At 37.8% G+C, this 12722-nt stretch overlaps 1 pseudogene; it reads left to right on the top strand.

The window, feature by feature from the left end:
• The first annotated feature begins 1875 nt into the window (after positions 1-1875).
• LOC143640490 (ferric-chelate reductase 1 pseudogene) lies at positions 1876-7724 on the top strand (annotated as a pseudogene).
• The last annotated feature ends 4998 nt before the right edge of the window (positions 7725-12722 follow it).

The raw sequence follows: 12722 nt of genomic DNA, 5'->3' as shown, positions 1-12722 counted from the left end.
ATCCCTTTCTAAAATATTCCATCCTTGAAAATTTACTGTCTCCTTCTAGAAGCACCTCTTATCCTGGACTCTCAGTTTACACGTAGACTTTAGAAGTTTCTGCACTCAAGAATGGTTGTTACCACTCTCCCTCACCTGCCCCACTTTGAAAAGGTTTTCTTACCTTTAGTTGTAAAGACTTCTTTAATCCCATCCCTAAGAACTCCTGTGAGCTGGGTGTGGAGGTTTTCTTCTGAAGTTCCCAGTGTGTTACTGAGGTATTTCTTTTCTGTAACAAAATAAATCACAAGCATAAGTTATACCAATCTGGATACTTTTTACTTGGACTTATAACCTTCTGTGTAACTCATCTTCAAAATGTCAGGCATGCCAACTCCACCTTAAGGAGGGGCTTGGATCACAAAGATTAATCATCAGTTCAATTCAACACAGGCAGTGTTGGGAAATGATTTCAATGTTCTAAGACTTTAGGAGTCTAATTCTAGTAAGGGCATGATAAATACCTGAGAAGACAAAAGCGAATGTAGACAGAAGTTCAAATGATTAAGAGTTCACAGCTTATTTTGAGTCAAACATTTATAGATTTTAACAGTCACCCATGGAGAGTTGAACTTCCTATTTTCCATGTGAACCTTGTTATGAAGACCCCATTGCCTTGTTATGAAGACCACCTTGCATATTATCTTGCATGTAGTACATAGTCAATAAAATTTGCTGAATCAAACTGAAAGAACCTCAAATGCAATACAGGCAAGACATCTTAGACTGAGAACAGCTTACATTCACAGATTTTAATCCATCTGGGATTTGTATTGTTGATCCGATAAAAAAGGTGCCAGAAAAAGCAAGTGCCTAGGACACATGCACCAGGGTCTGCGAGAAGCCTTATAGCTCCATGGGTCTCATTTGTGCTACCTTGCATAACACATGTCCATCAATCCTTTCAGTCCTTTCATTGAAAAGCAAAAATCAAGACCTGTTTCATAAGAATCTCTCCAACTTTGACAATCCTTCCAACATCCTTGCTCTTGTTCTGCCAAACTAACTTTAACAATACCTCTTTATGTCTTTACATAAGGATGATTGTAAAAGCTGTTTTAACCTTATGTACCTCCGTCTATGATTGCTCAACTTTGCTCCAAGGAACCTATAATAAAATTAAAATCTTTGCAGTGGGTTTGCTTTGGCTTCTCCTTAGGAGACAGATGCCAGCAGGCACCCAAGTTCACAGCCTATTTTGAGTCAAACATTTATAGATTTTATTTTAGTTATATAGATATTTGTACTCAATGTGAATCCGGCACTTTTTAATTTATTTTTTATAAGATAGGCATACTAGTTATGCTTGGTGTAAAAAACTGGGAGCAGAGAAGAGAGTTTAAATAATTTGTCCAGGTCATCTAGTGAGGTTTGTAACATGGCTGAGTTCAGGATTCCAGTTGTTTTGATCTCTGATCCAGAGCACTTTTCACTATTCAGCATGCTCTAGCACATACGATATAACCAAGTTCGGGTTGGTTCTGTGGTTCGTGTATCTATTGTCAACTATGCTTTAAAAAAAAAAAAAAAAGGATTTTTTAAAAACTGTTTTAATTCAAGTGGCTGGAAAGCCTGGTGTGAGCAGGATGTTTGATCTTTCGCAGAGTGCTCTCCTTGCAGGTAATAATGTTCATTTCATCATCATCTTTGATTAAGTATTTTCCTTCCCCCTAAACTCGGGAGTCTAAATAAAAGGTCTAAACATGGGAGCTTAGTTACAGGTGGGATTATAGAGCTATGTGTTTACAAAATAAAAAACCATCCAGGAGATCAGCAGTTCTTTGAAGGAGTAGGGTAAGAGTGGTGCTGGCTGTGATCTAAAATAGCCCAGGCAAAATGGGCAGGCAGACTGTAAGCATCCGGCAAATTCAAGGAACGTGCACTGGAGACGCAACCACAAGGTAGGGAAATGGCCACTGTTTCAGAAACCAAACAAAAAGATGCCAACACCAAGGAGGCTACACTACTTGGTAGGAAGTCTCATTTCCAAGAGATTTGAGCAAAGGGAGAGGGTCCTTGACCCTGCAGGGTTTTGACTATATAGACTAGAAAAGATGCAGCCCAAGAATGACTCAAGACTTCAGCAGTGAGAACTTGGCATAGGACCCATGAAATAACGACGAAGGGCACAGGCTGGTGCCAGTCAACATCCTCCTTATCCATAGAAGGTAAAAAGGCCAATGTTGTGGACAGATAGGTCACTGTGGCCCCAGATTTACTAGTCATAGAGGGTCAGGGGCACACTGCAATTTTCAACCATGTAATGGGGAAATGTATGCAGTTCACAGGGACTGCCCTGTCACAGCCCTCTTTGGAAAAGCTACTGGAAAATTCCAGGCTTAAGTCACCTGTTACCTTGCCACTCTGAAACAGAGATGGACACATTTCAAAGGCAATAAACCCTGGTGGTGGAAACCTATCTGAAGGCTAGCATGAGCACTTTGCCAACTGGGGTGCTTCCTTTTGTTGGCAATGCCTACCACTAGATATCCTCATTACTGGAATTTGAACAAGATGTATGTATATGAACAAAAAAAAGCATTGGTGGGGTGAATGTGGAGAGACCTACAGATAGGATAGCAATAACTAACATTTTCTGAGGACTTACTACATGCCGGGCCCTCTTCTGAATGCCTTCTATGCTTTAACCCAGACCTATACTATGAGGTGCTTTCCATTTTCAGAGGAGGAAAATGAGGCACAGGATGCCAAAATACACTAGCGAAGGTGGCACAGGTCATAAATGGCAGAGGCAGGCCTTGAATCCCGAGCTCCAGAGCTGCAGTTTTAACCACTTCAGGTACTGCCAGAAGCTGAAAGGCAGGAAGGCAGGAAGCAGAGGAAGAGAGGAGAGATTAGATGTTGACAGTAGAAGTAGGAGAAGCAGGGACAGAAAGCAGTGTGTCACTAAACTGGGGAAGCTCCACAATAATCATGGCCTGCTGCTAGGGCAGTTTCTAAGCTGCATCCTATCTTAAAAGTCCTTCTACTTTGTCCTCAGTATCACTTAAGATCTCTGTGAGGCCTTGGGCAGGCTGGGACTCTGAAAGAATTACTTACCTCTCCTCTCAAACTCCCAGGAGCATTCCAAAATGTGTGAAACTCTCCCGATCACACAAACCCTGCTTCATCATTCTATACCCAAGTCCCTATTTTTTGTTGACTGACTACATGTTTCCCATGAGGATGAGAAATGAAACAGGAAGACTGTGAGCAGTGTATTCAAACATGCCAGACTTTGACACTTCATTAATTCTAGCACCACTTGTCTGATGTTTTCTGTTATGTTGAAAAGGTATATTAACCTTTTTATTAGGTAAGTAAACATGTTTGTTTAGATAGTGATATGGTTGATTTCCTGAACTTTAATGGATTTGTACCTCAATAGAATATGGACACTGGTCCACCTGATCAATTTTTCTTCAAACTTGGTATAACAGATTTGCATGACCGAGATTCGATCACCACAATTAAAAGAGGAATTTAGAATTTGAAAGCTCATTTCCCTTTCTGAATTGACTAGAACTCTTTCACCACCAAGGTCCTTTTAGTGATGTAATTTTAAAGCAGTGTATGCCCCTTTTTCTTGCAGAGAACATGGGCGAATTGGAATGACTCAAATGCAGATATTTTAGAACAAAAAGCATTCCATTTCATTGTATAAATAGATGCATGGTTAAAATGCCTCATTTATCCACAGGTTTTATTACTTCTTTGGAGGTAATCTTGCTTGGTTCTCAGTATGAACTTAAATTGCTCCATATGTGTGAATTACTGCTTATTCTTTCAGAGTTGTTTCTGTTCTCATTTAGACAGATGGTTCTGGTTTATTGGAAATGTAGGTCCTTACAACCATAGAAAGCAATGTAGGCCTGATTCCCCAGTCTCTTCTGACTGAAGTGGAGACTTATAAACACTAGGATAAGATTTATCAGAGACTGGATTGGCCTATTGATGTTCATGACTCAACTTTCTTTTCTCACTGGGTCCCTGACAATCAGCTTTGTTTAGAGTTCAAGGTAAAGAGATTCTTGAATTCTCTTTGATTCCAATGGATGAATTTGTGTCTAGGAAGGTGGAAGTAGATGCAAAAGGTATAGTTTGGGTTTTGAGTCTCCTAAATTCTTAATAGAGCTTAGGAATTATTTTTGCTTTGTGATTCTTTTTTTTTACCTTTGAACTAATAGTAGACTCCTATTGAAAATTATAATCTTATCTAAGTTTCTGCTTTAAAAAGTGAAAGCAAGGGCCTAACGTGCTTGGAAGAGAACAAAAGGAAAAGAAAGTGACCTGAAAGTTATTCAGAACAACAGAACCTTCTGTGTACAGGCCAATAGATACTGAGCAACAACTAACTACTATAAGTAAATACTACAGTAAATATTGAACGTGAAAGACCCTCAGACAGCACTAAGAGATGAACTAAAGCCCTGGTTGGAACAGACACTGAGAAAACCCCTATGGCAAACTAGTCTCCACTCTAAACACTGTATATTGCTAAACGAATTTGAAGTTCTTTGTACATTAAGGGCAACTGTTGTGACAATAAACTTCAAGTCCATCCCAGCTCCTGCCTAAATTAACACAATTCCCCACACTACAGACCTAGCAGACAGAACTATAAGCCTATTTTGAAACATAGTAATTATTTACTCCAGTCTCTACTATTTTGTTTAATTGCAATTTCAATTAAAAAATTATAAGGCATATAGAAAGGGGACAAAATGACACAGTCCATTGAGGCAGGAAAATGAGCAGAACCAGACTCAGGGATGAGGCATGCACTGGAATTGTCTAACAGAATTTTAAATTTTAAATGACCAAGTCTTTAAGAGGAAAAGTAGACAACATTCAAACTATTGAAAACAAATAGCAAAGAAAAATCCTAAAGGTGGCCAGAGAAAAAGGGGAAATAACATATAATGAGAATTACAGCAGACTGTCAGAAACCATGGAACTCAAATGAAATCTTTACTGGAAAAAAAAATTGTGAACTAGAAACCTAAGCCCAACACAAAGGCCTTTCAAAAACAAAGTAAGATGAAAACAGAATTCATTACCAGCAGATACTCTGCCTTTAACATGAAAGAATCTGATATCAGAAAGAAGCTTAGTTCTGCACAAAAATAGTGCTGAAAGTAAATAAATAAAGGTGAAATACAATTGATTTTCAGTACTTTTAATTGTTCTAAAAGATAAATGATGCTACAAAGCAAAATAGCACTGGACTGTATGTTTACAGTACGCATTAAAATAAAACATTTATCAGCAAAAGCACAAAGTGTGAAATGTAGGAAGTTGGAAAAACTATCTTAAAGCTTTTAATAGTATTTTACTTGAATGTTTATTAAGAAAATTATTGTAGTGCTGTTTCTTGCCATGTGATGCACTTTATCACACTGGGACCAAGGGTGGTGGTCCACACCTGTAATCCCAGTGACTCTGGAGGCTAAAGCAGGAGGATCAATGTGGGGACAAGTGCATGGAGTACTGCATATGTGGCATACGGTAAGGGCATCTGAGTGGCAAACCACTCCCCCGTGCTAGGCTTCTGAGAGGCAAACCGCTTACCCTGTAGGTACAGCCTTGGGCATGAGGCCGTGAGTTGCAGTCCCTACACTTGCTCCACAGCTCGCTCCTCGATTGGTTGCTGCAAGGACAGTTGGCCAGAAATTGTATTGGTAGCTGCCTGTAATCTGCTTAGCTACAGCCTGAATATATATACATGGTAACTGCACAATAAAATCAAATCTGCTTCCTGCTTGGTTTCTGGAGGTCTTGATTAGTGACTCCATAGCCACTGTCTCCTCTAGCCTGCTCCGTGGTTGCTGGACAAAAGAGAGCCCATGCAGATCAACAAGTTCGAGGCCAGTCTCAGCAATTTAGCAAGACCCCATCTCAAAATGAAACATAAAAAGAATGTGGATGTAGCTCAGTGATAGAGCACCCCTGGGTTCAATCCCTAGGACTACACATACATAAAAAAGTCATTCCCAGATTCAGCCCCTCAACCGGGTGCCAGATCCTTCCTGGATTTACCCCTGACATTAGTTCTGTGGCAAATTACACCAAGGTGAAAGTCAAGTTATGCTATGGAATGATTCCTAAACTTGGTCATAGTCCAGAATCTGATCCTGCTCTCCATATGTCAGTGAGTCAGATAACATTCAGACCAGAGATAAGATCTAAGTTATTAAGTTATTTTGTCAGAGAAGTCATTTATTTAAAGGCTTGTGATTTCTGAGAATTTGAGTTGTGTTCTTCACACTGATTGACTGTCAGATATTACTTGTGTTCTGTGAAGATTTACAGGGATTAGCTGTGAGTCATACAAGTTGATTCAAAGAACCAGAAATTAAAGTCTGCTGGAATTCCCCAGTGACCTGAATCACACATAGTTTTTATTCACAGTTATTAAGAAGTATAAAATCTAATGGGTGGAGATGTCAGGTCTTATAATTCTACAACCAAATGCACTTTGATTTATAACACCTAAAGCTATACTACTACCTTTTTCAGTGTCTAGTACCCATTTAACCAAATTACGCAGTGCCTAAGACCCTGGGAACAAGAAATTCTATATAAGCAGTCCTTTGGATTGTACCCAGAGAAGGCAGATGGCTGTGTATTCTTGTCCTTCACAAGATGCCTAATTAGTGATGGTTGAAATAAATGGTCCTAGTAATGGCTATTTACTTTTTTCATTTTCTCATGACCATGGCTTATAGGTATATTTATGAAGATCAGACTGTGCACATACAACCTTAATGGGACAAAGTCACCCTGGAATAGACTTTCAGGGATATTCTTAAGGTTATGGCTTAGAGGTGATACATGGTATAATGCAGTGTTCATTCAGTAGAAACATTACTCTTTGGTTAAGAATAGACTTTAAATAGAAACTACTACATATTTCTAGCAAATGGTATGGCTAGTGATGGTCAAATTTATAAGCACTGACAGAAATTTTTTAATTACATATGAAAAACATGATGTGACAGATATCCAATGAATAGAAGAGGATCCATTATTCACTTCTTCTGAAGGAGCATGATGCCTTAATGTTTTTGGTATGGATCACTACTGTTAGCATAGGTGAATGCCTGTTTCTTCAGAGCTTTTGGTCACAGCGCTTTCTTCCTTAGTAAGCAGCTTAGTTTCAGGTGCATCGAATGCTTGTGCTCACCACACCTGTCCTCATCTACTTTGCTTTTGTTATGCCTTTTGTATACAGAGGAGGCTGGAGTTGGCATGCAGGTTACCACATGTACCTTGGTGTATAGTGATGACTTTAGTAGTTCCTCAGCTTCTTCTGGTAGTCTTCAGATAACTGTAACATGCCCCAAGAATGCAGATGCTCACATGGAGCATGGAAACAGCTACTAAAATAATAGCAGCGGTAGAAATGTTCCTGGAAATGGGTTGACCAAGAATAAATCTTCCTAATGAATGGGAAACCTATGCCATGAATGAATTTGTAGCCTGGCACGTAAGTATTGAGGTTGTTCTGGAGATAAATTCTTACCATCTCTCTTAAAATGTTGAAATATTGGATTGTTTTAGAATTCAAATCCTTTGGTCATTTACTATAGCAGAAGCAGAGCATCAAAAAGGTGGTGTTAGCAATTTATGTCTTTGGGAATGGGACTTATTCCATCATATTATCTGCCATCAACCATCAATGAGAAAGAAAAGATTTTGGCATCTGCAGACCAGGCGGTAATTACCTTCAAATCAAGGAAACTTAAAGTCTGTACTAACTACCTGAAGCACATTTTTGAATTCTAAATTGGAAGACCAGGGTCATGTTTATAGATGAATTCAGAAGTCTGGTCTTTCAAGATCGAATCCAGGTCATATAGACAATAAACTTTTGTCAAGCCCTCATGTGTGATGCTAGGTTCTAAAAGGACTCTGTGCTGAGGAGAAATGGTTCTCAAATATTCCATACCAAGATTTAAAACACTTTAGTATTTTAGCAAATAAGCTAGAACAATTTGGAAAACAAAACAGATGACATTAGAATAAAAACGAGATTGTGTTAGGTTAAATACAGCCAGTCTTTTATATTCATTAGTTCTGCAACTGTGAATTCAATCAACTATAGATGGAAAAGTACTGAAACAGGACACTGCATAAGTACTGGACATGTACAGACTTTATTCTTCTCATTAATCCTAAAACAGTACGGCATAAACACTATTTATAAAAAGTACTGTAACACTTGGTGCAACCACTAAACATTTCTTTGTAAAAGAGGCATAAATAATAAAATGATAATGGAAATTAAATGAAATAACTTTTAAATGTTCAATTAAATCAACAGAAGGGGAAGGAAGGAAGGAAGGGAGAGAGGGAGGGAGAGAAGGAGGGAGGGAGTAAGGAGGTATGTAGAAAGTAAGAAAAATAACATAGAAAACAGCTCTTAGTATAGCAGATTTAAATCCAAAGACAGAAATAGTGACATGAAATTTGAATGATCTGATCCAGAGGCAGACAAACTTTTTCTGTAACTAGCCAGATAATAAATCTTTTAGGAGAAAAAAAATTACAAATAAGAAAATGAGAACTGATATATTAAAGTGAAACGGGATGCGTTCAGTGAGAAAGCTAGACCAGCTGCTCCCTGAGCCACAGGCTGGGCAGGTCAGGCAGGGTCTCAGTCCTGCAGATCCCAGAGCCCAGGGACTGAAGCACCACTAACCTCTCCCCGCCTCACCCTGATGACCTGATGGCTGCAGCCTGCGCAGCCCAGACCCTACAGGCTGCTGGGTGTTTGTATGCAACCCTGTTGGGCCTAGGCAAAACCCAGGGAGGATGTGGCACCTTTGGGTGGCAATGGCATAGCCTGGTGAAAGACTTGGTGACCACTAGAACACTGCGAGGGCAGTGGGGATTTGAAGTTTGTAGAAGAGGAGTTGATGCTGAAAACTCAGCCACTGTTTTTTGTTGGGTTTCATTTTTAAGCTTGTAATATATGGGGTGTGTATCATAGATAACAACAAAAATTCTTAGTAAACAAAATCTCCAACAATAGAGTACAAATATATTGCAGTATAGCATATATTGAATTTATACAATTATGAAAAATTGTGTTTTCAAAGAATATTGAATTATAAGGGAAAATAGAATATATTTAAAAAATTGTTCTTTTTATTTTCCCATTTCCAATTTTTTTTTCTACTCTTTTTTTTAAGTAATATTTTTTAGTTGTTGATGGACCTTTATTTTATTTATTTATATGTAGTGCTCAGTATCGAACACCGTGTCTCACACCTGCCAGGCAAGTGCTCTACCACTGATCTATAACCGCACCCCTCTACTCTTTTTATTAGTTATTTTAATTATACATAATTATGGAATTTATTGTTATATCTTATTACATGCACACAATATAACAATATAATTTCTTCAAATACATTCCCCAATGCATTTCTTTATTTCTTTTTCCTCCTCTCTTCCCTACTCCTGGTCTTTTTTCTCTCTGCTCTCTGGTCTTTCTTCAATTTTCATTTTATTCACTCCCTGGTTTTTTTTTTCCTTTTTTTCTTTCTAGTTTCCACATATGACAGTAAACACATGACACTTGACTTTCTGATGACTTATTTCCCTTAACATAATGCTCTCCAAACCCAGTCATTTTCCTGCAAATGATGTGATCTCATTCTTTGTGGCTGAATAAAATTTCACGGTGTATATGTACCACACATTATCTTTTCATTTGTTGATGGACACCTAGGCTATTTCCATAATTTGGTTATTATAAATTGTGCGGCTATAAACATAGATATGCATGTATTGCTATAGTATATGACTTTGATTCTTTAGGATAAATGTCAAGGAGTGGCATAGCTGGGTCATGTGGTTATTCCATTCCTAGTCTTTTGGGATGCTCCTTACTGATTTCCATAGTGGTTCTACTAACTTACAGTCTCACCAACAGTTTAAAAGTGCTCCTTCCCCCTCACCAAATCTTCTCCAGCATTTATCATTATTTGCATTTTTAAACCTGCCATTCTGACTGGAGTGAGATGAATGAAGTTTTAGTGTGGTTTTGATTTGCATTTCTGTAATTGCTAAAAACATTCAACTTTTTCTTATATAATTATTATCAGCCACCGCTTTAGATAATAGAGCCACACAGATCTGGCTCAACCCTATGCCAGTTGGACCAGACCTCATCTTGTCCTAACAATGACCAACAAAGACCTTAATGGTCCTGGAAGGTGAGCAAAGCCCCAGACAATAACAGGAATGGTCAGCAGAGAAACAGTGAGCAACATTCCGTATTTTGCCACTTGAAAATGACCACCACTCTCTGTGTGGCTTTACTGGCCATTTGAAGAAGATACATTTTAAGGTAAGGCCTCCTTTGCTGCTATAATTTTTTTCAGGTCCATGTACCTTTTTCCTCATATTTTGTTAAGTACCAATGTTCCTAGTAAGGTAGCAAGATGGGGTACTAAGAGAATATGCTGGTGCCCTCATTTGATCCAGCCTTAGAAATACCACAGTGTGAAGAGGAAGTTATAGATTTCAGATATTTATAAAAACTGTGAGAAATACCTGAGAAGTTCCAGATATTTGAGTTCTGATGTGCATGATGTAGGTGAAGATATAAGCAGAAGAAGCCAACACAGGGCAGGAAAAAGCTGATAGGCATAACAGAGAAAGGACTCAATGAGCATTATGAGTCCTTTAAATTCTCATACTGTGTTCTGGTTAGAACATTGATTGGCACCCTGTTACTATAGGGTGTCAGAGAAATGGCATCACCATGCAGTACAAACTGTGGTGACATCAATTAGCACTAGAGACCAGTGAAGGTAGTGAGGAGAAACCTACATGTACAAACAAATGAACCATTCCTTGACTTTCACCCTCCCCTACCACTATTATCATTTTGTTTGGGATAGTACTTAATTATGTGGGATTTTTCCCCCATGTATTGAGACACTTTCTTGGCCTCTTGCTCTAAATCTTGTAATAATCCATAGAAATCCTCAAATTTCCTTTACACATTTCCAAATGCCATCTTTGGGTTGAGAATCTGGGGTCTAAGTAATTTGATTTCAAGAGGTTAATAGCCCTTGGAAAAACTATTTGGGTAGATTTACAGAAGGTCACTTTAGGTCAGTGCTGTATTGTGTGTGTGTGTGAGAGAGAATGGGAAATGGTTAAAGACAGATCAAAACAGAATAAAACACTAAGGAATCCTGTCTTCATATTTTCACTAGCAAGGGCACAAGCTAAGGCTTGAAATTTGGTTTACTTTCTATGGGAGACATTATTATCCAAACTAGTAAGACATCTCAGGGGGAATGTGACCTCACAGGAAAAACATAACAAGAAATATGAAGAACACACCATTATATTAGAAAGGGAAAAAAGCAATAGATCATATAAAGCAAGAAATAGAATTAAGCCTAAACATCATTGGAGAATGATAAGCTAGAAATATAGAAAATGTAAAGCAGAAAAAAAGCAGTTAAGAAAAAAAATAGTTGAAGAGTCTTGATCTGGAAAATATAATAACTGAAATAAGAAATAGTCTGGTGCAAAGTAGAATTTATACAAAAATTACATTAGTAAGTTGGAAGATCAGGTTAAGGAACTCTCCTAGGAATCAGCAAGGAGTGTGGAGTTGAAAATATATGAAAGAAGAGCTAAAAGATATGGAGCAAAAAATAAGTATGTCCATATCCATATTTAATATTAATCTCAGAAAGGTAAGGAAAAAGAAAACCTAAGGAAACAAAGAAAAGCAATAAATTATTTTCAAGTACATGTCAGAATAAAAAATTGACCACATACTGAGTCACAAAGGAAATCTCAACTTGCAAATCCATCATGTAAATGTAAATTGCAATAAAATTGCAAAATATTTATTTAACAATGAATAAAAATGAAAGTACTGTATATCAAACATTGTACAATGTCACCAAATTATACAAGAGGGAAATATAAAATTGTTAATGCAGCTATTAAATAGCAATAAAAATTAAGACTAAGTGAACTAAATGTTCAAGTCATGGACCAAAACTAAACAGTAAGTAACTTTCCAGTAAATTTGTCCAAGGGAAAAAGAAAATGTGCAAATAATTAACTTGGGGAATAAAAAATGAGTATACCACATCTGATACTAGGAAGATTTTTAAAATCATAAGCAAATACTAGAATAACCCAACACATTTGCAAAGTTAGACATACAGGATATATTTCCAAGGTCATAACTATGAATTTGGTTGGAGGAGAAATAGAAAGCCCAAATTTTAAAAAGATGGTAATTATTCTGTGCATAGTAACTTACTTCCAGGGAGTGTAGCACAGAAAGGGGAAAGAGTAACTTCTGCAGTGGAGAAAACAGATGAACACTACCTCAGCTAGAAGACAAGTGTTAACATCAACAGTGTTAAAAATGTGATACAAATGGAACTTTACTTCTGTGGTCTTCTTCCCCCACACCCATAAACCCAATCTGACCAAGAGAAAAACACCAGAAAAATCAGTACAAGTCATCAAAAACTAGATTAAGTCTGAGAAATTGCTACAGTGAAAAGGAGCCTAGGCAGACATGACTACTAACTGTAATAGGGGTGTCTGAAGAAAAAGAGGACAGTAGTGAGGGGATGAGGCAAGAAGGTAGACCTCCATAGACAGACAGGTCAAGGGCCTTGGAGAAC

The sequence above is a fragment of the Callospermophilus lateralis genome, chromosome 2 (assembly GCF_048772815.1).
Source record: "Callospermophilus lateralis isolate mCalLat2 chromosome 2, mCalLat2.hap1, whole genome shotgun sequence".
NCBI classification, from domain to species: domain Eukaryota; kingdom Metazoa; phylum Chordata; class Mammalia; order Rodentia; family Sciuridae; genus Callospermophilus; species Callospermophilus lateralis.
This window is presented reverse-complemented; position numbering and strand designations above follow the sequence as displayed.